Here is a 22097-nt window from a genome sequence, read left to right as displayed (position 1 = left end):
CATATGTATTATTTTGTTGAATCCTCACAATAGCCATATGAGACAGTTACTGTGATTATCATCTCATAGATGGGGAGATTCCTCGTCAGAGAGTTTAGGAAACAGTCTTAACATGTGATAAACTCTGGAGCCTGGACCCAGGCAGGCCTCTCTCACTCTAAGCCCATTCTCTTAATCTCTATGCTTGTCTTTCTGGGTTAATAAATTAATAAAGCAACTTCAAGCACAAAATTCACTCCCAGTTAAGAGTTTGTGCTTTAAGAATTTTAATTTTAAAAATCAGAAAATATAGATTATTTTCAAATGTGTTTTCTTTCAGTCAGACAATTCTCTCATGTTATAATAAATAATGAGTTGATTTCAAATACTAAGTGTAAGGATGTTAAATAATACAAAACATACATGGACACAATACATAGTTTTCAAGTGTGAGGAAAACTAACAAGGCTATATAAATCGAATATGAATGATTGGTGCTGTATCTTACAACTAAAGAAAAACTAACATATTGCCTTAGGTTTTTAAGGAAGTCTCTCTGAACTGCAATTATTTGAAATGATCCTGATACTAAAAGGCCATGCATGGTGTTATTTTCAACATTACAGGAAAACCTTGGCTTCTGTGTGTTTGACATCTCAAATCCCCTATAAGTTCCTCACTGTGATCCAGGTTGGTCTGTTTACCAAATCTAAATCTCTGGAAAATTTGTTCCTGCAGAAGATCTAGAAAGAATGATTTATTTTGATGTTGCACATTTGTCATTCACCTCCACCTTCCCTTCCCAGGGCCTCACTAAGGTTTCCATCATTGGTTCTGACACCACTGGGAATATCCTTTCTTGTTTGGTTGCCTGTTCACTTTCTTTCTGTCCTTTCTATTAACTCCTTTATCTCTTTCCGCAATTCTGGTTTATCGTTTGTTCTTTTATATACATATCTCTGGCATCTGTCTCAACAGTTCCATCTCCTTCCACTTCATTTTCCTCTGTCTCCCTTTTGCTTCTTCCCTGTACTTTGTGCTTCACTTTTGGAAAATAATGGTATTTACAGATTTACAGCCTGGTGATATCTAATTCCTTGCCTCTTCCTTCTTCCCTTTGCATAGTCTGACAAAGTTGGACTGATTCACAACTCTGTCCTTTCCTTTTTTGTCCCTTTATCAGCTATATTATTTCTTGCATGATACTACTCTTTGGAGGAGGCTGAGAGATTGCCAAATGACCCAGAAGACCTGACTGGTGGTCTTTTGTTTCTTAGCACCTGAGGGGCAGTATTTAAATTTTATTGAGGGTGAGGTCTTATTTTGGATACTGTACATCTCCTTTGGCCTAGAAAACTTCTTTGGGAAAGTGGACATTGAGACCCTCAAGTTCTGCAATGATGAATGTTCCCTCCTTAACGTTCTTATCTTCGTACATCTCAAACAAGTCTTCCAATTAAAAAATGTGGCTAGTGAAAATGACGCTAGCATTCCTATGTTAAAACATTAAAAATTGGGGCGCCTGGGTGGCTCAGTTGTTAAGCATCTGCCTTCGGCTCAGGTCATGATCCCAGGGTCCTGGGATCGAGCCCCACATCGGGCTCTCTGCTCAGCAGGAAGCCTGTTTCCCCCTCTCTCACTCCCCCTGCTTGTGTTCCCTCTCTCACTGTGTCTCTTTCTGTCAAATAAATAAAATCTTAAAAAAAAAAAAAAAACATTAAAAATTTCCTTCATTGAGTCATCTAAGCTCATTAGAAAACATGAAAGAAAAAAATAAAAAATTTTAGAGTTCCCAGGATAACCACTGTTAGCGTATTTTTGGTGTTTGTTTTGTTTACTTTTAATGTGCTTCAAAGTTTTAAAAATTATGTTTTGTTTTGTCTCTTTTGTTTGTGACTCTTACATAACAATAAATATTGTGTATACAATTTTGTATCTTTTTCTTTACTTAGTATTATAACTAGGTTGGTCCTTCATGTTTTACCATAGTCTCTAGAATCATAATTTAAAAAAACTGCTCAACTGTATATTTCTTGAAGTGCCTAGACCTCAACCATTGACCAATTATTCCATACTCCCTACTTTTTCTCGTTTAATTTTTTTTTTTTTTAGAGAGAGAGAGAGAAAGAGAGAGAGAGGGAGAAGGAGGAGAGGGGAGGGGAGGGGCAGAAAGAGAGGGAGAGAGAAAATCTTAAGCAGGCTCCACGCCCAGTGGGAGCCCAGCTTGGGGCTTGATCTCACGACCCTGATATCATCACCTGAGCCGAAATCAAGAGTTGGACGTTTAACCGGCTGAGCCACTCAGGCACCCCTACGCTCCCTATTTTTTAACGTGTGAGAATTCACTGCCGTAAGTGCTCAATTTGACCAATGTTATTTCATCCTTCAGTGACTTTCCATGTGACCCTCAGTCATTGCATCAGAGTCCTATGTGAAGGATGACTCAGGGAATATGAGGAATAAAACACTGAAAACAATCTTGAGGCTCTTTTGAGCTTCCTCCTACTGATCTCTCTTATGAGATTGTAGCCAGGAACAAACTATAAAAAAGCCTGGGAGTAGCTATGATGAGAAATAGTGAAGTAAAGGAGTTAACAACATTTCTGGAAATGAAAAATACAGACCTACAACCTCAAGTCTTAGAGAAAATTTATTAATGTCCCACTTCACATGAATAAGGAATGTTATACTGGTACCAAGAGGGTGTTTTGTACAGATGTTTGTTGAAAGGATAGAGTAGTATAAAATCACTAGAGGGAGCCTGACTTTACATATATGAGTTAGGACTGCAAGTAACAGAAAACAAAATTAAACTAGCTTAAACAAACATAAATATTATTAGCTCCCATGCTCAAAAATTCAGAGGAGGCCAGCTTCAGGCTGGCTTAATCCAGTAGTTCTGGCTGCTTCTGCAGTTTGCTCAGCTGTACCCTCCTTTGTGTATTGCCTTCATCTTCAGGCTGGCTTCCTTCATGGAGGTAAAATGACTGCAGTTATTTTAAGCTTTATAGTTCTGTTTCATCACTTTCGGAGGAAATGAGAACTTATTTACTGGTGGGTTTTTTTTTTTATTAAGAGTGAGAAAAATTTTTTCTCAGGAGTTCTATGTAAATATTTCTTTGCATTTCATTGATCTAAATTAGATAACATGTCCATTCCTGAACTAATTCTTGTGGCTATGTCAATGACCCATGCTAATTGGTTTATGTCTGTATTCCCGACCCAATCACTGTGGCAGAGGTGATGTGTGTGTTTATGTATGTATGTATGTATGTCACCCTACGCTGTTATTTTTTAATTTAAATGCAATTAATTAACATATAATGTATTATTAGGTTCAGAGGTAGAGTTCAGTGATTCATCAGTCATATAATACCCAGTGATCATTACATCACATGCCCTCCTTGATGTCCATCATCCAATTTCCCCATCCCCCCAGCCCCCACTCTTCTCCCCTCCAGCAACCTTCAGTTTGTTTCTTATGATTAAGAGTCTCTTATGGTTTGTCTCCCTCACTGATTTCATCTTGGCAGAGGTGATTTAAACCAATCAGGTTTACTCCTGGAGCTCATGATGTGGTAATTGCCCCTTTATGCATTTGGGTTGTATGGGGGAAGAGATGAATGCCTGAAGGAAAATTGGGCCATTATTAGGAAAAGGAAAAATGTGAATGGATGCTCTATAAATTTAACCCATGATAACTGCCATTCTGGAGCTTGTGTTTAGTTTAGGGATTGATCACTGGAAAAATGCTGAAAATGTTCACATAAAGGGAATAGATAAATCATGTATAAAGTATAATTGTGATAAAAATGGAATTATTAAATCTTTTATTGAGGTATAATTGACATTCATTATGTTATAGGTGGACAATGTAATTATTTAACACTTTATACATTGCAAAATGATCACCATAACAAGTCTAGTCATCATTTGTCACCATGAAAAGTTACAATTTTTTTTATTATGAAAACTTTAAAAATTTATTTTATTTTATTTTGTTTATTTATTTTTTTTTATTTTTTTTAATTTTTAAAAATTTTTTTTTAATATTTTATTTATTTGCGAGAGAGAGAATGAGAGACAGAGAGCATGAGAGGGAGGAGGGTCAGAGGGAGAAGCAGACTCCCTGCTGAGCAGGGAGCCTGATGTGGGACTCGATCCCGGGACTCCAGGATCATGACCTGAGCCGAAGGCAGTCGCTTAACCAACTGAGCCACCCAGGCGCCCTTATTTTGTTTATTTTTTTAAGATTTTATTTATTTATTTGTCAGAGAGAGAGAGAGAGAAAGAGAGAGAAGGCACAAGCAGTGGGGAGCAGGATCCCAAGGGGGACCCTGGGATCATGACCTAAGCTGAAGGCAGACGCTTAACTGGCTGAGCCACCCAGGTGTCCCATTGTTCAGGTTTTTCTTTTTAAGATTTTATTTTTAAGTAATCTCTACACCCAACGTGGGGCTCAAACTTACAACCCTGAGATCAAGAGTCTCATGCTCCACCCACTGAGCCAGCCAGGTACACCCCATGATGAGAGCTTTTAGGATCCACTCTCCCAGTAACCTTCAAATATGCGCCACAATATCATTGACTATAGTAACTCTGTTGCACACCATATGCCATAACCTATTCATCTCACAACTGGAAGTTTGTACCTCCTTACTCCCCTCACCCATGTTACCCACTCCTCCTACCCTCTGGTAACCACCACTCTATTGTCCATATCCATGAGTTTGCTTTGTTTTGTTTTTTAGAGTCCACATATGAGTGAGATCATAGAGTATTTGCCTTTTTCTGTCTGACTTATTTCACTTAGCATAATACCCTCTTGGTCCATCCATGTTGTTGCAAATGTCAAGATTTCATTCTTTTTTATGGTTGAGTTGTATCCCATTGTATATATATTATTACATCTTCTTTATCCATTCATCCATTGATGGCCATTTAGGTTGTTTCTGTATCTTGACTCTTCTGAGTAATACTGCACTGAACATAGGGATGCATATATCTTTTTAAATGTATGTTTTCATTTTCTCCAAATAAATGCCCAGAAGTAGAATTGCTAGATCATATGGTAGTTTTATTTTTAATTTTTTGAGGAACCTGTATATTGTCTTCCACAGTGGCTGACCCAATTTACATTCCCACCAACAGTGCATGATGGATCCCTCTCCTCAACATCTTCACCAGCATTTATCTCTTATCTTTCGTATTATAGCCATCCCAATAGGTCTGAAGTAATAGCTCAGTGTGGTTTTGATTTGCATTTCCCAGACCATTAGTGATGCTGAGCATCTTTTCATGTGCCTGTTTGCCATCTGTATGTCTTCTTTAGAAAAATGTCTATTCAGATCCTCTATTTTTTTTTAATTAGAACTACCTTCTGCCCATTTTAAAAATCAGATCGTTCTTATCTTTTTGCTATTCAGCTCTATGAGTTCTTTATATATTTTGAATATTAACCCCTTAACAGATAATGATTTGCAAATATCTTCTCCCATTCAATAGGTTGCCTTTTCATTTTATTAATGGTTTTCTTTGCTGTGCAGAGGCTTTTAATTTGATGCAGCCCCACTTATTTATTTTGGCTTTTGTTGCCTTTGCTCTTAGAATTAAATTCCAGAAAACATCACCAAGACCAATGTTAAGATTTTCAACTATGTTTTTTTCTAGGAGCTTTATGATTCAGGTCTTATGTTTAAGTCTTTAATCCATTTTGAGTTAATTTTTGTGTATGGTGTAAGATAGTAGTTTAGTTTCATTCTTTTGCATGTGGCTGTCCTGCTTTTCCAACACCATTTATTAAAGAGACTTTTTTCTTTTTTTTTTTGAGACTGTCCTTTTTTCATTGTAAGTATTTTCCCTTTTGTCTTAGATTAATTGACTATGTATTTCTGGTTTTGCTATTCTGTTCTATTATCTTTGTGTCTGCTTTTATGCCAACAACATGTTTTGAATACTTTAGCTTTGTAGTATAGTCTGAAATCAGGGAGAATGATACTTCCTGTATTGTTCTTTTTTTTTTAAAGATTTTATTTATTTATTTGACAGAGAGAGACACAGCAAGAGAGGGAACACAAGCAGAGGGAGAGGGAGAAGCAGGCTTCCCGTGGAGCAGGGAGCCCGATGTGGGGCTCGATCCCAGGACCCTGGGATCATGACCTGAACCAAAGGCAGATGCTTAATGACTGAGCCACCCAGATGCCCCAAGTATTGTTCTTTCTCAAGACTGATTTGGCTATGTGGGGTCTTTTGAGGTTCCACACAAATTTTAGAATTATTTGTTCTAGTTTTGTGAAAATTGCCATTGGAATTTTGGTAAGGATTGCATTGAATCTGTAGATTGTTTTGAGTAATATGGACATTTTGACGGTATTAACTCTTCCAATTTGTGAGCACAGAATATCTTTCTATTTAATGTGTTTTCTTTGATATCTTTCATCAGTGTCTTGTAATTTTTGGTGGACAGATCTTTCATCTTTTTGGTTAAATCTATTCCTAGGTATTTTATTGTTTTTGATGCAATTTTAAATAGGATTGTGTTCCTAATTTCTTTTTCTTATAGTTCATTCTTAGTGTATAGAAATGCAACATATTTTTGTATGTTGATTTTATACCCTGTAACTTTTACTGAATTCATTTATTTAAACAGTTTTTTTTGGTGGAGTCTTTAGGGTTTTCTTTCTTTTTTTTTTTTTTAGAGTTTATTTAAATTCAAGTTAGTTAACATATAGTGTATTATTAGTTTCAGGGGTAGAATTTAGTGATTCATCTGTTGCATATAACACCTAGTGCTCATTACATCAAGTGCCCTCCTTAATGCCCATCACCCAATTACCCTATCCCCCCAACTCACCTCCCCTCCAGCAACCCTCAGTTTGTTCTCTATAGTTAAAGAGTCTCTTATGGTTTTCTATATATAAAATCATGTTGTCCACAAAAATAGTGACAATTTTACTACTTTTTTCCCAGTTTGGATGCCTTTTATTTATTCTTCTTGCCTAATAGCTCTGGCTAAGACTTCTAATACCATGTTGAATAAAAGTGTCAAGATTGAGCATCCTTGTCTTGTTTCTGATCTTAGAAGAAAATATTTCAGCTTCATACCACCTACTATGACATTAGCTGTGGGCTTGTTGTATATGGCCTTTATTATGTTGAGGTACATTTCATCTATACCCACTTTGTTCAGAGATTTTATGTAAATGGATGTTGAATTTTGTCAAGTGCTTTCTCTGTATCTATTGAGATGGTCATATGATTTTTCTTCTTAATTTTGTTAATGTGGTGTATCACATTGATTGATTTGTGGATGTAGAACCATTCTTGCATCCCTGGAATAAATCCCACTCAATCATACTAAATGATCCTTTTACTGTATTGTTGAATTCAGTGTGTTAATATTTTGTTGAGATTTTTTATTTGTGCTTATCAGGGATATTGGTTTACAATTTTCTTTTTTGTGGTGTCCTTGTCTGATTTTGGTATCAGGGTAATGCTGGCTTCATAAAATGAATTTGGAAGAATACTCTCTTCTTCAATGTGCTGAAAGAGTTTGAGAAAGCTAGATATTAAATCTTTAAATATTTGGTGGAATTAGCCACTGAAGCCATCTGGTCTTGGACTTTTGTTTGTTGGGAAGTTTTTGATTACTGATTTAATCTCCTTAGTAGTAAGTGGTCTATTCAGATTTTCTATTTATTCATGATTAAGTCTTGGGAGATTGTATGTTTCTAGGAATTTATACATTTCTTCTAGGTTGTCCAATTTGTTGGTTTATAATTGTTCATAGTAGTCTCTTATAGTACGTTGTTTTTCTGTGGTATCAGTTGTAACTTTTTCATTTCTGATTTTATTTGTTTGAACCCTCTCTCATTTTTTCTTGATGAATCTAGCTAACAGTGTTTGTCAGTTTTTAAATTTTTTTCAAAGAACCAGCTTTTCGTTTCATTGATCTTTTCTATTGTCTTTTTAGTCTCTGTTTTATATATTTTTACTCTGATCTTTCTTATTTACTTCATTCTACTAATTTGGGCTTCATTTGTTCTTTTTTTTTTTTTTCTAGTTCCTTTAGGTGTGAAGTTAAATAATTTGTTTGAAAATTTTCTTGTTTCTTGAGATAGGCCTGTATCACTATGAACTTCCCTTTTAAAGCCACTTTCACTGCATCCTATAGATTTTAGTAAGTTATATTTCCATTTTTATTTGTTTCAAGGTATTTTTTGATTTCTTCATTGATCCATTGATTGTTCAGTGGCATGTTGTTTAATCTCCACATATTTTTCTCAGTATTCTCCTTGTAATTGATTTCTAGTTTTATACCATTGTGGTCAGAAAGGACACTTGATATGATCAAATTTCTTAAATTTATTGAGACTTGTTTTGTGGCCTAATGTATGATTTATCCTGGAGAATGCTCCATGTGCACTTGAGAAGAATGTGTCTTCTGCTGTTTTTGGAAGGAATGTTCTCTGTATATCTATTAAGTCCATCTGGGCTAATGTGTTGTTTAAGGCTGATGTTTCCTTATTGATTTTCTGTATGGATAATCTATCCATTGGTGTAAGTGGGACATTAACGTCCTCTGCTATTATTGTATTGCTGTCAATTTTTTCCTTTAGATCTGTTAATATTTACTTTATATATTAGGTGCTCCTATTTGGATGCATAAATATTTACAAATGTTTATTTTTTTGTGGGATTGACCCCATATCATTATGTAATGTTCTCTCTTATCTGTTATTACAGTCTTTGTTTTGAAGTCTAATCTTACTTGATGTAAGTATAGCTACCCCAGCTTTCTTTTGATTTCCATTTGTGTGAAATATCTTTTTCCATCCCTTTGCTTCCAGTTTGTGTGTGTCTTTACATTGGAAGTGAGTCTCTTGTAGGCAACATATAGATGGTCTTGGCTTTTGTTGTTGTTGTTGTCGTTTGTTTGCTTTTTATCCATTCAGCTGGTCTATGTCTTTTGATTGGAGAATTTAGTCCATTTACATTTAAAGTAATTATTGATAGGTACGTACTTATTGCCATTTTGTTAATTGTTTTCTGACTATTTTGTAGTTTCTCTCTGATCCTTTGTTCTTATTTTGCTCTTTTCTGTTATGGTTTGATGACTTTCTTTAGTGTTATGCTTAGATTCCTTCCTTCTCCTGCTCCTTTTCCCCCCCATCGTCCCCTCCTCCCCCGTCCTCCTCTTCCTACCCCTCCTCCACCCCCTTCTCCTCCTTCATCTTCTCCTTCCCCTCCTCCTCCTCCTTCTCCTTCTTCTTTTTTAATCACCTATAAGTTTTTGCTTTGTGGGTTATCATGAACTCACATGTAATAGCTTAACTAGTCTATTTTAAGTTGCTAGAAACTTAAGTTTGAGTACATTCTAAAACTATACTCTTTTACTCCCCCCCATGGTTTATGTTTTGATGTCACATTTTACATTCTAAAATTTTGTGTATTCCTTAACTGATTATAGTAATTATAGTTATTTTTACCGATTTTGTTTTTTAACCTTTATACTAGCCTCATAACTGATTAATTCACTACCTTTGATATATATTTACTTTTACCAATGAGATTTATACTTTCATATATTTTCTTGCTATTAATTAATGTTCTTTCTTTTCAGCTTAAGATGTCCTTTTAACCTTTTTTTTTTTTTTAAGGCTGGATTAGTAGTGATGAACTCCTTTATCTTTTGTTTGTTTGGGAAACCCTATCTATCCTTCAATTCTGAATGATAACCTTTTTTGGGTAAAATATTCTTGGTTAGAAGTTTTTTCCTTTCAGCACTTTGAATATATAATTTCATTCCTTTCTAGCCTGCAGTTTCTGCTGAAAATTCCGCTCAGTCTTGTGGAGATTACTTTGTATGTAAAAAATTGCTTTTCTCTTGCTGCTTTTAAGATTTTTTCTCTATCTTCAACTTTTGACATTTTAATTATAATGTGTCATGGTATGGATCTTTTGGGGTTCATTTTATTAGGAATTCTCTGGGTTTCCTGGATCTGGATGTCTTTTTAAAATGAGTGCAGCACTGGGGCCTGCCTGCTTTCACAGGGAGTTAGGAAAATGCATGGCTAAGATGCACCTATTTTCTTTAGTGAGGCAGTGGAAGAGCACTTGGTCTGGGCACATCCATCAAAATTATCATGGTAGAGGGAGAGCACAAAAATGGTGCCTGCCAGTGTCTCCAGCTCTGGAGAGTGTCCCAATAGGCCCTTTTCCCTCTGGCAGATGCTATAAGATTACCAAATGAATCATCTTCACATATAGTCTAGGTGCTTTTCAAACTGCTCATTTTGCACTGGTCCCTGGGGTGACTGAGTCTGTACTCAAGCCCTTTAAGAGAAGTTTCTCAGTTCCCTACTGTCCTTTAGGTCTCCTGGATGTGAGCCCCATTGGTTTTCAGCCAGATGTTTTAGGGTCTCATTTCTCCATTATAGGTCCTGGGTTGGAGTGCCTATGGGGCACAAACCCCTCACTCCTCAGAGAGAAGCTCCAGTTTGTAAGATCCTTCCTGATTGAGGGATGCTGTGCTGGGGGTGGGGTTTTTGGCAAGACTACATCTCTGTCTCTCCTAACCATCTTGATTTTACTATTTGTTGTGAAGGAGATGTTCAGCTAGTTTTCAGATCTTTTTCAAAGGAAATTTATTCTTTTTTTTTAGGATTTATTTATTGATTTATGTGACAGAGAGAGCGAGAGTGAGAGAGGAAACACAAGCAGGGGGAGTGGGGGAGGGAGAAGCAGGCTTCCTGCAGAACAGGGAGCCCGATGTGGGGCTCCATCCCAGGACCCAGGGATCATGACCTGAGCTGAAGGCAGATGCTTAACGACTGAGCCACCCAGGTGCCCCCAAGGGGAATTTATTCTATATGTAACTGTAGATTTAGTGTATCTGTGGGAAGAGGTGAGTTCAGTATCTTCCTATACCATCATCTTGAACCATCCCCTAGTAATCAGTTTTATTAAGTTTTAGAGAGAAGGTGGTTTAGGAGCTATTTTATGGTATGTAATTGTGGAAGCATGTTTTCTGGTTTTTCAAATCTCAACTCTCCCATTTACTAGTTTTGTGATCTTAAGCAAGTTACTTAATCTCCTTGGGCTTTAGTTTCCCCATCTGTAAAATGGGTTCTTGAAATATCTACTGCACGGGGTTGTTGTGAGGGCTAAAGTAGTAAATACATATAAAGCTTTTATAACTGAGCCTAGTTCACAATAGCACTTGATAAATGTTTACTTGTAATACTTTTATTTTCACAATATACTCTGATAAAAATTTCCTCACTGTCCATTTTGTCATTTATTCATACCATATAATATTTCCACAGGTTATTCGAAAACAGTAGTTTAATTTCTTCCATGATTTAATGTAAAATTATTTTTGCAAAATATCTGGGAAATATGCATTGAAAAGTGACATATATTTTATCTTGCTATGTGTGTGTATGTGTCTGTGTGGTCACGGATGTGTGTGTGCATGAGAGACATGGTGTAAGCTGATAAGGTTCATCAATACCCTTAAACCTTGTTCATTTTTTAAACTTTTATTTATTTAAGTAATCTCTACACTCCATATGGGGCTCGAATCAGAACCCCAAGATCAAAAGTCAGATGCTCTTCCAACTGAGCCAGCCAGGCACCCCTAAACGTTGTTCATTTTTATGTGCTTTTTAAATTATAAAAATAATATACATTGACACTTGTCATCCACTCTGTAGAAGTGAATGAACTCTAACCCAAAATTTGATTCTGATGTTGAGACTGATGATACCACGCATGCACCAAGTGGGTATGAAAAGATTTATTACTTGCAAATGAACTTTCTGTGAAGTGTAGGGTTGGCTCCCAAGCAGGTCCAGAGATAGTGTGAAGGAGTAGGGAAAGGAGACTGGCTTAGCTTTTACTGTAGTTAGGGGATGGGTCTAGGGTGCGGGTTCCTGTGCATGGTCCAGGGATGATGTGGTTTGAACTTCCCACTGGCACCAAAGAGGGCAGCATCTGGTGTTTCTTATCAGCTTGAGGGGCAGAAAAGGAAGGGTGGTGATGGGCCTTAAGAGCTGTCAACAATCAAACATCATAAATGGAATCAGACTCTTTATTACAACTGTAGAAAACATGAAAGATAAAGAAATCCTAATACAGAAATTAAAATTTTTGGTAATCACCCAATCCAGATACATTTACATTTTTTCTGTCTGGATTATTCTTGGTAATTTAAAAATCCTAGAACTTGATTTTTCTAGCTACACTTTAGCTTTTATGAATTCATCATAAGCCTCACATTTTGTGTGTTGAACCAAAGAGAAAAAGCTATTTGGATTATAAATCTTCTGGAAAAATCAAATTGTTTTATGGGCTTTCCTCTTTTAAATTGCAAGCCATTTAAGATTATCCATTGTAATGTTTAACAAATAATATCGGTTTCAATGTATTGAACAAATGACAGTATAACTTCTGTTTGGAGCCAGAGAATCAACATCAGTCAGCCAGACAAAATCCATACTTAAATGATCTGAAGTGTTTGTATTCTTTTTAATCTTATTGATTGCCCATTTTTAGAGTTATTGTGTTTCATATTTCTATCTTTGTTATGCACTTTTTCTTTTTTGACTGGGCTGAATATGGGTTAAATTGACTCTAGAGGACACTAAATGTAGTCTAGTTTTAAGAAATAACTTTTTTCCTCTTCATGGAAAAGATTACTCAAAAAATAGAAAATTGAAGCTTCCCTTGTCTAGAATAATGTAAGTTATTTAACAAAAAACCATGAACTTGTTGATGGCACAAATACAAGGTGCATTAATCAAATACTGAAAGTATTTTGTTTATATTTTAAAGGGTCTAATACATTAATCAGACCAGAAAAATTCCTAAAACTGTTCTGTGTTATAAAGTTTAAAAAACTGAAAATATAAACTCTGTACATATATTCTAGAAACAGTTCTAGCCGGCTTGTAGTAAGTCAAATGAAGCTTATAAATATGCCACTTAAGAAAAATTCTGTCATAAAATTACATTTATCCATTTATTTATTTATTCACAACATGGTTGTTAACTGCCTAGATCACAATAGTGACTGAAGTACAATCCTCAATTCAAGGAACTTTCACTCTAGTGGGGATAGCAGACAATTAAGCAGTCAAATACAATGGAGTGTGATATATATTAGGATAGAACAAACCAGAACCATGCTATTAAGTTTGTTGAAGGACTTATTGTTCCATAATATTCACTTTTCTTTAAGCTGTGTGACCTTGGTCTTTTTTTTTTTTTAACCTCTTTGACCTTTAGTTTTCTCTTCTGTTATATTTATCTGATTATACATGATTTACTGATTTTTTTGGGTAAAGATTAAATAAAAAATATGCAGAGTACTGAGCACAATGCTTGTGTATATTAAGTGCTTGGTGAACAGTAGTTATTATTATCACTACTCAAAATCCTGATCGTTGTACAAGTATTCATCTTAAAAAGACTTTTGAAATATCTTAAAATTGGTAAGAGTGAAATACAATTTAATTATGGTTTGGTTATGTCACTTACTCCCTTATACCAAACCCTTGGGTGGTTTTTTATTACTTATATAGTAAAGGCCATTTACTTTTCTTGTATTTTGAGGCCCTCAATAATCTATCTCTCAAGGGGTGCCTGGGTGGCTCAGTCGTTAAGCATCTGCCTTCGGCTCAGGTCATGATCCCAGGGTCCTGGGATTGAGCCCCTCATTGGGCTCCCTGCTCAGCGGGAAGCCTGCTTCTCCCTCTCCCACTCCCCCTGCTTGTGTTCCCTCTCTTGCTGTCTCTCTCTGTCAAATAAATAAATAAAATCGTTAAAAAAAATAATCTATCTCTCAAGGTCCCTTTTTCAATAGGCTCTGCATATGCCTCTTCAGCTATTCCTTAAACATAATCTATACTTCACTGCTTCTCTTCCTGTACTCTTACTCTCTCATAATAATAGAAACTAATATTTTTTTGAGCACTAGGTAACAGGCACTGTGTAAAGTACTTTCCATGTATCATCATATTTAAAATTTATGGCATCCTTATTATGTACTCTTATGTTATCTTTGTTCACAAATGAGAAACTAGACCAACTCATACAACTAGTAAGAAAGAGTGCCAGAATTCTGACCATCATATTGTGTTGCCAATTCTTAACCGTTGTACTCTTCTGCCCTCACCCAATCCGCTTGATGAGATTAATTCATTCTTCATGGCATTCTTGCAGTTACAGCTTCCGTAGAGATCTTCTCCCGTTGTCTTAGCTAAAGTTAACCTTTTGATACCACATACACCTTGAGCATGAGTTTAAACCTATGTTACAGTGTCCATCTCATTCTACTTTCTATTCCTGTTCTTCATGTAAATATTTCCTGAATGCCACCAAAACAACCTAAGAGTGGGTACCGTGTCTTAATTGGTTTTGTGCTCCTTGAGGGGCGGGGTGGGCATACAATATGTTTTATACTTCAGAAACAATCAATAGGTGTTTTTGGAGTTAAATTCAGTTACACTAAACTGTTCATCTGAGCTCTGAAAATGTTTTATTATCCATGTTAAAGTGTCTCTAATGAGAATGGACTCAGACAGCAGAAGAGAACTTGTTAGATTTTATAGATTGTACAGATCAGTATGGTAAATTTTGTGTTAAAGATAAACACTTATCCTCAATAAATATGTGTTCAAAAAGTAGTGGATGATGTAAGGATTATAAAGGTCTCAATAGTACTGTTCTAGTTTCAGTAGTTCATACTAGGACAATTACATTCTTCATGCTCAACCAGACTGAAATGTTAGACAGTAAACTTTGAGAGGCAAAACCATACTTGTCTTGATTACTAAGAATCCCCAATTCCTAGAACTGTGCCTGAATGGAGTAAGCCTTCAACTGATATTTATGTAGTTGACATTAATTAAACGTTTAGGCAACTTAAATCTTTGAGGAACAAATGGACTATCAGTAAGTCAAATGATGAGTCAAATAAGGATATAATTCCAAAGACTTCATTGCTTAAAATATGCCATTTAACTGGTAACTTTCCTTTCTTTTTATATTGTTATTCCAAGCTGGCAATTTAGATTATTATAATTCACAAGGTGTATATTCAGTTTTGTTTCTGCATTATTGTCAAATGTATAGCAAACCAAAATGGAACATAATCATTTATCTGCAAGATTGCAATAACTAATTTTATGACTGCACCTTTCTCTTTGCCTGTCTCATATCTATAATCTTTTGTGCAGTTTCTGGAGCTGGACTCTCAGTGTAAATCCTTATCTGAAGCCTACACTTCACCACCAGCTTCCTTTGGAGTGAGCCTGGCAGCACCATTTCTAGTTGTGAAACTGACAAAATTCTGAGAGATAACCAGATGCATCAGTTACTTTCATCATTTATAAAAATAGGACTTTGAGCAGAACTTTTCCTGTGGCCCAGAATTATAGTGTGAGGACACAAGAGTAACAGGTCATTTTAATGATTTTTCCTAAAGGAAAATACCTTTGTGGGATAAGAGTAGCATGATTTTTTTCTCTGACAAAACAATAACTCTGGGATTCAAGACTACTGCCTTCTGATGGAGTGACCACTGTTATCTGCTGGCTGGGGGAAGGTTTCACCACCTTGTCTCAAGTGAAATTGGGAGGAGAAAAGACAGGAGGATAGTGAATAAAAAAGAGTGGAAAGATGGATTTTTGGTCTAAGAAACTCTGTTCTCTTTTTCCTTGTTATCTTGAGGTTTTTGTGAATGTTCATAAATAAGCGCATTTACTGAAACATTTCACAAAGAAGACTCATGCAATGAGTTCATTGGAAACCCCAGGAAATATGAAATAGCAAAGGATTTCTCTCTTCGCCCTTTTAATTTGGTATGTGCTTCCCTGGCAGGTAGCCACATACTGCCTGGAGAACAGACTCTTTCAAACTGTCTTGTGGGAGCTTGTGGGTCCTCATTTATCATCTGGATGTAGTCACAGAAGTGAAGAGCCAGCAGAAGTGAAAATAGAACTCTTTCCAAGTCACTGGAAGCCCCCCAAGAGTCCCTGGTAACAAATGGGAAACAGCAGCTAGAAAATGGATTTCTTGTAAAGGCAGACTCTCTAGGAGTCATTAAAAAGTTTCCATTTTCAAGTTCTGTCATCTAATGACTTTTTTTTCCCCCTCCAGAACATATATAAACTACCCACATTGTCATCAGGTATATTAAGTTTAAGTTAGATGTTTGCATTTTGTAATACTTAGAAAAGTCATTTCTTCTACTAAATGCTCTGCAAACAAAAAGCTACTTCCCATACCATGGAATATGTTATGGAAAGCTGTCTTCTAAGATTTTAGGACTTGATTGTTTAATTAAGAAGTCTGAGATAGTCTATATAAGCTGTAGTTATTGGATTCAGACCTTATAGATTTCCTGATATCTTTAATAATCTTGTTTGTTTAGCTCATTTCTGATTTTCTTTTCTTTTTCTCTGGGCTCACAGAATAAACATATGAATAAGCAATTTATTGAAAGAAGATGATCTTATAAAAATGATTCTGAACATTAGCCTATTATCATTATCATTCTTTGAATGCATTATCATTCTTTGAACATGAACCTTAAAGATTTTTTTTTTCCATTGAAAATTTTTTGGTGTTGTGTTGCCTTTAATAGAGAAATGTCCCACTGTCCTTGGCTTACTTATTCCTCCACCCCCACTCCATCCCTTGACACCTCCTTCACCCCATGGAGTCTGCTGCCTCTATCATCTTTCTGTGGTGCTGAATGTATATAGCTTCTGAAACACTTTGGAATGAAAGGTGCTATGAAATTGTAAAGTGTTTTTATCACAGAGTTCTGCCAATATGTCTCGATCTTGACGTGCAACACCTCTGCTATTTCAGTGTTGTGACGGGGACACAGCTGGTCCTGAGAAGGCATCATACTCAGACAAGCATGTGAGATTGCATTCATTCCTGTTGGTGAGTCCTAAGCTTTAGAGCATCTACCACATTAAACATATGTGGGCAATGCATAGAAAGAAGGTTAGTGCTTTGCTACTTAAAGTGTGGTCTATGACATCACCTAGGAATTTGCTAGATATATAGGACCTCAGGCCCTGCCTCAGGGCTTCTGAATCAGAATCTGTATTTTAACAGGATCTATGCTTTGCCTAGTTTAAGTTAGGTTTCTGCCACTAACAAAGGAAGCAAAGGTTCTCCGTAACACCCATAGCTGTAAGAAAAGGAAGGTTTTTGTGAGAGGATTAAGCTTGCAAGTTCAAGTATTAGCTTACAACACAAGAAAACTCAAAGCAAATTCTGTTGTCCAGCATTTTATACCCTAAACTCTCTAGGCTTCTTTCTTTGTATATAAGAAGAAAAAATTCTCATGAGATTTTTGAAAGTTTTAAATGAAAAAATGAATATAAACACCAAACATGGTGACTTACATATAGCAAATAGTCAACAAATGTTATAGACCATTGTTATTATTACTATTATTATTATTATTATTATTATTATTATTATATCTCCTTCGATGGGATAGACTCCCTTTAGGCCAGGGATCTGAATTCTACTTTACCCTTCTGAGTCAATAACTGGCTTGAGTTCTGCAATGCATATTTAGCTAGTTTTTTTTTTTGTTTTGTTTTGTTTTGGTTTGGTTTGTTTTTTTCTGGTAGGCTTTATTTTCTCCTTAGTGAGAAGAATAACAAAAGATACCCAATCTGGGTAGGAGTTCTAGGTGCATAAAGGGTTACAGAAAGCTCCTTTTGGATTTTCTCTTCTATCTCAATTCTGTTCTTCTGTACAGCCCACTGGCCATGGGTGTGGATAGCAACTCACAGCTAATAGCTTATAATGACTCCTCTTTTGGTGTCATTGGCCCCCAGGAACATTCTCAAATATTTTTTTGTTTCACTAGCTAGAAGCCTCAGGGTATTTTTCTAGAATGCTCACAAAGGAGTCTTCCTTGATTATTGGGTTGTTAGTTTTCAAAGTAATAACTCCTTTGAGGAAATTGTTAAAAGCCCTTTTGCCTTGGGCAAATAAGCATATGACACCATATTTCTGATTGTCACTTCAATTTCTTTCTATGTTTCCTTAATATGAGCATATACACGTTGACTCTTTGGCTTAAATTAGGATACATCTTCCCAAGAGGGCACCTACAGGTTACTGTAAGGTAGCCTCTATCATTGACTTTAGCCGAAGTCTGAGTTCAGTAGTTGAGCACTTGCCAGTATCCTCAAATGCTTCTTTATGTGTTATTCATAGGACAATGGTGACAACTTGGTAAATCAAATTAGTAGTTTTTAAGAGAAGATATTAAATTAAAGTTTGATACTTATTCTGTGCTGCACTTTCCTCTCTTATAGAATAAAAAATGTTTTAAAATTAATGATTCTAAGGGTGCCTGGATGGCTCAGTTGGTTAAGCATCTGCCTTTGGCTCAGGTCATGATCCCAGGGTCCTGGGATCGAGCCTCACATCAGGCTCCCTGCTCAGGGGGAAACCTGCTTCTCCCTCTCCCACTCGCCCTGCTTGTGTTTCCTCTCTCGCTATATCTCTCTCTGTCAAATAAATAAAATCTTTAAAAAAAATAAAATTAATGGTTCTAAAAAAAGTAGAAAAAAATCTTCTGAATCAATAAATACTAATTAAAGTTTGCTTAAAATTGTTTTATTATTGTGTGTATTGGATTATGTGATGGTATGGTAATGGAAATTCCATTTTCTTTTTAATTTCATGCATATTTGTTGATTGACTAGTTTATATGACACCCAGTGCTATAGGAGATACAAAGTTGAATGATTTGATTCTTGCCTCCAGATGTTTAAACTTTTAAATAATTTGACATATAACCATGCCATATCAAAGAAAGCTTACCCTGGTATATACCTATGTTGAAGGAGGTCATCAAGAGGACATGACCACCAGTTGACCCTCAGGTTGGACCCAGGTACTTGGAGACTCCTCACCCTCTCCCGTATACTTAAAGGCTGCCTCAAGGACACAGCCTTGAGAAAGTAATGTGTTGTTGAGACCATATTCTGTGGCTGAATCCAGTTAAGGCCTCTATATAAACTGTAAAGATTCTGGTAGGTGGGGTGTAGAGATGTACTCATCTTGTGGCCACCCAAGACAAGCCTTATAAGTAAGTTCCCTTGCTAAACCTGCCACCTACCAATCTGGAGTGTTCTGCCTTTTTTCTTTGGTCTCTGCTTGCCCTCCATGCACCGGGCCAGTTTCAGATTTCACCCAGGAAATTCCCAAGTTTTTGAACCAACAACCTACTGCTATAATGCTGGAGTAACAATATAATAGACATTCATACAGACTTTTAGATAATGCTCTTTGGACTTACTACTTCCTCTCCTATCATTAGCATCATGGGGACCTATAACATATATAGTTTTGTTTATACTGTGGTTCTTTTCAATTGTTAAGTACAACTTGGGAATTATAAAATTGAGGGGAGAGACACTTTCTTTACAGGCATTCTATATAATGTAGATAAGTAGATAATATGTATGAGGTATGTGAGTAGTATACATGTTAACTAATTATTAGCCAAAATGGTTGGAGGCAGAGTATGGTATAGTACAGTGTCTCTCAAACTTTTATTTTATTATTAACCTCCTAAGTAGAAAAATAAAGTTAAATTTAAATTTTTTTCAATAAAAGAAATTAAATATTAAAGAATAAGATTTCATCAGCAAAGTTGAACTTTGGAGGACCAAAACCCATTGTAATATGTGAGAATCTTTTGATCTTCACTTTCTTTAATTTTTATTTCCTTGGAGGTGATATTACCTCCACTGAAAATGTATGGCATAGTGGAAAGAATAGGTTTTTTATTTATTGATTGATTTTTTAAAAGATTATTTATTTATTTATTTGACAGAGAGAGGGAGGGAGGGTGAGAGAGCACAGAGGGAGAGGGAGAAGCAGACTCCCTGCTGAGCAGGGAGCCTGAAATGGGGCTCTATCCCGGGAGCCTGAGATCATGACCTGAGCTGAAGGCAGCTGCTTAATTGACTGAGCCACCCAGATGCCCCAGAATAGGTCTTTTAGTGTCAAACAGACATGGATTCAAATACCAGCCCTGCCATTTATTAGTTGGCATTGGGAAAACAACCTAAACTTTCTGACCTTTAGTTCTCCATGTACGAAGTGAGAATAATAATAGTTGTGAGGATTAGATAAAATGTTGGCAAAATGCTTGGCATTTTAATATGTGGTAACAATTACTAGTAAGGTTAATTAGTCTGAATATCATTCTCTGACTTTGTCAGACAATGATGAAAGTAAATATCTAAGGTGGTATGTTAATCAATATTCCTATAGACCAGTAGTTTCCAAATTTGGTTGCACATTGGAATCATCTCAGGATATATTAAAAATTTCCAAGCTCAGGCCACACTGGGACCAGTTAATTTGCAATCTCTGGGGTGGAAGATAGGCATTGGTATGTTTTTGAATCTCCTAGATGATTTCAATGTGAAGACAAGTTTAAGAATCACTGCTTTAGATAGTCAGTCTAAGGTTTGAAGATAGCTAGATAGCTGTAGCATTCACCTCAAGGACATGTTACCTGAGATTTAAAAATAAAATATCATAGAGTAGTCGAAGGAATTGCAGTTGCTTGGGATTATCCCAACACTAAATAAATTGCTATTAGAAGAATGCTTTTTTAAAAAATTAAATAAAAATATGTTAATAACATATGCCTTAAAAACAGGTAGTTTTGAGTTTCAGAAAACCATAAGTAAGTAACCCTACAGGGTTCACAGTCTTTGTGGCATGTGGTATTTCTCTTTGTGAAGGGAAAGGCATATTTTCCAACTTGAGGCATACCAGAGCCTAGACAGCATGTCACAGCTAAGAAGTAGGCTTATGATATACTTTTCCTTTTATTGAGAGACATGTCACATGTCACAAAATATTGTGGCTTAACTACAACTAATTGACATTGACCAGGTGAAAGAAAATATTCCATTTTAATAAGAGTGAGAACAAATACTATATTTTGCATGTCATATACAGCATGTGAAACTATTCTTACTGTTTTTATTCTTAGTGTTCCATGGTTTGGTTTCTAGAGTTTCAGTGAGTGATGCTTGTCCATGGGGTGATAACCTAATTTTCATCAGTGGGTTGATGATCTGTCAACAGAGGAATGTCCGAAAGACCTATTACAGAATAGATATCTAATATGAGATATGTGGCAGACAAAAATGTCTGCGACAACACCCTGCAGAGTATTCATTGCAGATGACATGCTTGTCCATATAGGGGGGAAAACAGCTATCTGTGAAGATGGATGGACCAAATAAGCTGAATAAGATACAACTCAGAGATATAAAAATATTTAAGAGATACAATGAGTAGCATATTAGACAAATTATTGCCTATCATAGAAAGTAATTCATCATTGAATAAAAGTCTGATGCGTTGAGTAATTTTCTGGGACATATCACCACTTAATTTTGATTTTTGCTGAAATTTAGGGATTGCTAATGGGATTAAACTGGAAGGGAACCCTTTAGACCTGACTAGTAGAGCTGGTGCGAGAATTGATCAACAGGAGGTCTTGACCCAGGATACGCAGAAAGAGCCAGAGAGAACAGTAGAAATTGTTTTCTATTTAGATCTATCACAATGCTATCACTGTCTTCCCAGAGAGTGACGCTGTTTTAAAAAATTATTCAGTTAAAGTTTCTGGTATAATACAAACATGTGTTTGTAATCCAAATCTAAGAAAGTCCTTTAACAGAGGTAAAAATTAGTTTTGATAATAAGGAAGTATTTCCAGTACTTGAGAAATTATGATTTCACAAAATTAAAAATCTGATTTTAGTGCATGAGGCAGTTTAAATATAAGTCAGTTTCTACATATCAACTTTTTCTGATAAACATATGAGATAAATATAGAGTATGAGATTATATAAAGTATGAGATATATAAATTATTTGCTTTGAGTTTAGGGACAAAACTGAACATAGTCATTATAAACCTCTATTACACTCTATTAATTTATTCTTTCTCTACTTGTTTTGTGATTATATTATTATTTTAATTTACATTTCTAACATTTATATTGAATTTTATTCATGAGTAATTAATTTCTTTCT

At 35.7% G+C, this 22097-nt stretch overlaps 1 long non-coding RNA gene across 1 annotated transcript in view; it reads left to right on the top strand.

Moving 5' to 3' along the window:
- The window catches only part of LOC144381264 (uncharacterized), a 278691-nt gene that overhangs the window by 123808 nt on the left and 132786 nt on the right, over positions 1-22097 (top strand). The window contains exon 2 of the long non-coding RNA XR_013446155.1: positions 16861-16938. This is a non-coding gene — a long non-coding RNA (uncharacterized LOC144381264). The remainder of the gene's footprint in view (positions 1-16860; positions 16939-22097) is intronic.

This window comes from Halichoerus grypus, chromosome 3 (genome assembly GCF_964656455.1).
Source record: "Halichoerus grypus chromosome 3, mHalGry1.hap1.1, whole genome shotgun sequence".
Lineage (NCBI taxonomy): Eukaryota > Metazoa > Chordata > Mammalia > Carnivora > Phocidae > Halichoerus > Halichoerus grypus.
This window is presented reverse-complemented; position numbering and strand designations above follow the sequence as displayed.